Here is a 6,000-nt window from a genome sequence, read left to right as displayed (position 1 = left end):
ACATGATGCCGGACCGTCTTTTTTTGAATGGCATAAGAAAAATTTAAGAAATGTTGGTACCTATTAAAAAATATCATACTCTTTAAAGTTAACTTAAAAATTCCAGAAATCAAGACAAATGAATGCGTATTATATGGTTAAATTATAAAATTAGGTGAGAATATTTTGCGTAGCGAATCGTGGGTACCTAATTTATATATCCATCTACAAAAAGGAATAGAATTATAATAGATATGCGACTATGCCCTATGCGAACATTTTACCGATGACATTAAAACCGGAAGGGAAAAACAAAAAATTTACGTCAAATGAGTGCATTTCTGTATAAAAAAAACCAATGTATTTGAAAATATGATACTTATAAGTATATTATATTATATATAGGTACTTATGAAAGTCATGAATTATAATATTTGTATAAATTTATTATTAAAGGGAAAAATATGAGTGATCGTGCTTGGTGAATCACTCTGTACATTATAACATATTATATTATTTAGGAAGGTATATAGTCATAGGCGCACATAGGGGGGTGCTTGGGGGTGCTTGGGGGTGCTTAGCACTCCCAGGTTTAAAATTAGCACCGCATAAACTATTTAAAATATTTATTACATAGTCGTATCTTTTGAAATATTATTATATAAATCTGTTTATGTATATCAGGATATTTTGAAAATATCAACAGTTAGTTAATCAGCAGAAATGATGGTTTTAATGAATAGTCTACCAGCCAGCTTTATATATGAAGGCATGAAAAATCAATGTTATAAAAGTTCGTTTCCAAATGTCTGTAAGCTATTGGGAATAACAATTCCAATTTCTTCGTCAACGTGTGAACGTTCCTTCTCAGCTATGCGTAGATTTAAAAACTGGTTACGCACCAATATGGGCCAAGAAAGATAGAAAGATTTACCAAGCTATCTACGCTTAGCATTGAGAGAGATCTTACCAATAAAATAGAGGGGGAAATTATAATGCAAACATTTGCAATATCAAACAGAAAATTAAATTTTGTCTAACATTAATAATTAATGATTACATGTTATTATAACTTTTAATATAATTACAAAATATTTATTTTTATTTTTAATAAAATTTATAATTATTGCAATTCAATTATTATAGTATCAGGGTGGTGTAGTGGGGGACTTCGCTCCCCACGGGTCTGTGTACTATAAATTATTTCAGCACCCCCTAAATTCACACCCTATGTGCGCCTTTGTATATAGTCAGTATAGGTATGGACGCAAGTGATGAATCTACACACGCAGACACATATCACAGACATAAAAAGTTTAATATAATAATCTCATTACAAAACGTTCCCGGACCTTCACCTAGATATAGTACATATATAAATATTATTGATATAATACTATTTACTGCATAGTGCATGTATAATATATATATATATATATTATATACACTATTTTATTACTATTATAATAATATATACGCGTTATATGCGGCGCGCGTCTTACATCTTCGAGACTGAGAATATCGCGCCAGTTATTATTTTTATGTTGTGACGAGTTAATAAAGAAAAAAATAGTACATCCTGGATGAAAAAACTAATAGGTATATTATAATATTATTGTATGACACGGTTGACACGACAGAGGCGACCCGACAAGCTGTACATATGACGCCAACTGCAGTTGCACCGGCCTCAATAACGCGTGTTTGAGAAGATTAAGCTACACCCGCATATGTTATATATTCTTCTTACAAATGTAAAACGTAGCAACAACTGTTTTGTTCGAACCGAAGAGGCTACAGATGTAACTAAGAGACGAAATTTTCACCACATAAAGAGGAGAACTTTGAGTGTGAAATATAGTTTTTATTTTTTTCAATTTGGGGACTAAAAAATGATTTATTTAAGTTTGAAAAACATAACAATAATGGATTTTGAAACAATAAGAACTCTTTTCGATGGAGTGATATTAAAAATAAATAAATAAATAAATACGATATTGCACGGATAATTATCTGAACTATATTGTGTACCAATTTAGATTTTTAGCTAACACTACAGCATGTATGGTTCAAGGTTCTGTCCCGAGCAAAATAATTTTTGCTTTGATGTTGAACATTTGTCAGACAGAGACAGTGCATGCGAGTGTAGCGTTCTCTTAATCACTTAATGGTCGTCTTTTAGATATAATTATCGGTTGATAGTAAAGACTAGCGGACGACATCACAATTTTTTTTCTGTCGTGTATTATTTTTTTCAATGTCATATCACTGAATACAATACTACATACGTCTATTCGTTTTACTAGCCTTTATCTTATATAGCCACTACTATGAGCATCTGTAATATAGACGAGCTTTATTATTGCAAAGGCAGAATATAAACGAATGAGATTTATAATTCATCATCTCGTAGTCGTTACAAGCGTGATATAAATGGTATAATATACTTACAACCAAAGGTGAGCATAGACTAGTTAAAAGGTAAAATCTAAGTTGACAATTTTAATTTTTCAATCTTATTAAATAAAAAAAAAGATTGAAAATATAACTAAAATTTTTAATTTTAACATTTAAGGCTTTAAAATATAATTCAAGGTTTATATAATGAATTTATATTTAATTTCTATTAATTTTAAATAAAATGTTTAACATTCTTTTCTAAATATTTAAGACATGTGTTATCAGTAGGGTTTAGCTTTTAAAGCACTAAATATAACTAAAATATGCACTGTAAAACGCCCTAAAGACATTAAAACAATTAAAAATAAAGACAAATTAAAAAACAAAAAAATGTAAAAAGTACGACAAAATATTCTAGAAAATATAAATACTGATACGAGCCTAATCATTTTAAAATTAAAAAGAGTTTTAGTATTTATTTATTTATTTTATTTATATAATAAATAAAAATATTGTTGCCATGGTAAAAATAAGTGTTGAAATATAAACATTCAAAATGTTCGTCATTCATAATTTATTATAGTATTGTAACGGTCACGTCATATTATACATACATCGTTCTTTTGTAATTAAAAGTTATAAAGTCTATTTATATTCTTGTACTTATAGAACTATCGAGCTTCATTAAGTGTTACTTAATTTTATTAATCAAAAATAAACGTACATTTTGATTAATATATAACGATCATGTCAATTATCAGCGAATTGGAGATGGTGAAAGCAGATAATTCGGAAATTGCATCGTCCAAAAATGATGTGATGCAACAAGTTTTCGACGATCTTCGGGGAATTAAACAGAACATTTTGGAAAGTATAGATGATTTGCAGACGTCCGGAAGACTTAGCTCAGTTCCGGAGATGGAGAGATCTTCAGCCGGCGATCCGCTCGTGCTATCCACGACCGATCGTATGTCGCAGGTCTTCTCAGATCTCCGTACAAATCAGCCAAAAATAGTGAAAAGTCATGGACCCGTGGATTTATCGCTAAGCAGAAGATGTAACTCGATGCCCAATATGCCAGTGATGCATAAATCTTCTGTCACCCAGGACCACCCCGAGGATGTCGCGATGGATACACTGTCCAGTGACTCGTGGACGACGGTGGAGGATTCAGTCTCGACTGCAGACGAGCCAGTTGCAGGACCAATCCCGATAGTCTATGAGAGTACGACATTTTGTTACGATACTCCATTGATGAATACGAAAATAATAACGCCTGCTACTTCAGAAAAATACGAGATCGAACTTGCCCCGTCAACGCTATTGGTTCAGCCGTCTGAGAGCGATGGTCTCGAGGATTCGATACCCCGCATTCGAGGCATTCGAGCAGTATCGATGCCCAACATTGCTATACAGTTTGGTGAGGTCGACTCGGAATCTGTAGGTGGCTTGTCAAAACGGTCTGAATCGGTTAGTTCCTTGAAACTGATAACCGACGTCGGTGGTAGTGATGGTGCTGGAAAGGAGCCAACGATAACCCCGGTTATTGCAAGGCGACGTAAATCATTATGGAGTAGGACAAAAAAATTCTTCTTGCTAATGATTTGTTGTGGCTCTAGTAATATGCCCCTTAATTAAATGTTAATTATTTTACATCATAATATATGATTCAATGTATATTTTAATAATATTATCTATTTAATCGTTAAAACATTTTTTTTTATTATTATCATAAATTAATCAATATACATATTTATATTGTGATAGAGATATGTCCAAACACACCTAACCAAACAATTTAAATGTTTTTCACAGTAGATATGTCATAAAATATATATTTTCGAAAACTTTATGTGATATTTAAAGCTTTAAAGTTTTGTTTGCATTATCTAAACACACGGCTATTTTCAAAGTATCCTATATTATAGTACTTAATAAAAATTGTTTTTTTCAAGAACTTCACTTTAAAAGGATTTGCATCAGTGTATATACTTGTCTAATGTCTAAGATTTCAGTTGCATATTCTTTATTAATTTATTTTTAATGCTAGTACTTAGAGGCAACATTTTTTAACAAGTCGAAATCATCAATTTCTAATAAATTGTAGGTACGAAAGAACAATGTTTTTCAAAAATTAATTGTCATACAAATGTTTCTAATTATACTCATTTATGCATAGATTTTAGGTAATATTTCTTTTGTTGTAGTTTATACGAAAACCGTGACTTTCACAAACCCTGTACTATCATACGTTGCGATTATTACCACTCACACGTACGAATAATTTCAATAATTTCATCGTATGATTTAAGTTAAAAATTAACTATACAAGTGTTCATATACGAAAGATATTACTAAACATTAATTTTAAAAAAATACAATAAAATTATTAGAATTTCATATCAAAATTTATGTACCGAATACAAAATAGACTACCTGTAAAATATATACAATATATTTTAATTGATATACGCGTCAAACTATTGCAGCATTAATGTATGCGGTTTGTGAAAATATTGTCTATATTCTACAGGTTTTGTATATTGTATACGGTAAAATAATGTATTTCGTATATGACAAATTGGACACTTTTTGCATGAAATTCTAATTCGGCATACTTTGTAACATCATTTGTATACGAAAACTTTAAACGGTTATGGTTGATGCATAACTTTATCCATACGATGAAATTATTCGTACATATGAGTGGTGATAATTTGTAACGTATGATAATACAGGGTTTGTGAAAGTCACGGTTTTCGTATAAACTACAACAAAAGAAATATTACCTAAAATCTATGCATAAATGAGTATAATTAGAAACATTTGTATGACAATTAATTTTTGAAAAACATTGTTCTTTCGTACCTACAATTTATTAAAAATTGATGATTTCGACTTGTTAAAAAATGTTGCCTCTAAGTATTAGCATTAAAAATAAATTAATAAAGAATATGCAACTGAAATCTTAGACATTAGACAAGTATATACACTGATGCAAATCCTTTTAAAGTGAAGGTCTTGAAAAAAACAATTTTTATTAAGTACTATAATATAGATATTTTGAGAAAAGCTGTGTGTTTAGATAATGCAAACAAAACTTTAAGGCTTTAAATATCACATAAAGTTTTCGAAAATATATATTTTATGACATATCTACTGTGAAAAACATTTAAATTGTTTGGTTAGGTTGTTAGGTGATTAGGTATGTTTGGACATATCTCTATCACAATATAAATATGTATATTGATTAATTTGTATAATTTTATTTCAGGCATGTGGTAAATTGTTGTTTTTTTAAACATGTTTTTAATATATAAATATTTTTTTACTAATTATCATATAATTATGATCACATGTTATCTGTCATTACATGCGTATCTAGATCCCCCCAGAGCCTTTTTTTTAAAGTTTAATGCATTGACATATACAATATAATATATTATAATTATGGATATAATCTTGGCTCTCAAATTATATATTCGCCTATCATATTATCATACATGATACATGATACAATCATACGCAAAACGCAATACCATAGATCAACCAAGTGTTTTTCCTACAAATTTATATTTGTAGACATCTGTGATTTTTTCGATACGTAATTGTCATGATAAT

Source organism: Diuraphis noxia, unplaced genomic scaffold (assembly GCF_037042655.1).
Source record: "Diuraphis noxia isolate RWA-SAM2 unplaced genomic scaffold, SU_Dnox_SAM2 contig0003, whole genome shotgun sequence".
NCBI lineage: Eukaryota > Metazoa > Arthropoda > Insecta > Hemiptera > Aphididae > Diuraphis > Diuraphis noxia.
Note: the sequence above shows the minus strand (reverse complement) of the source record.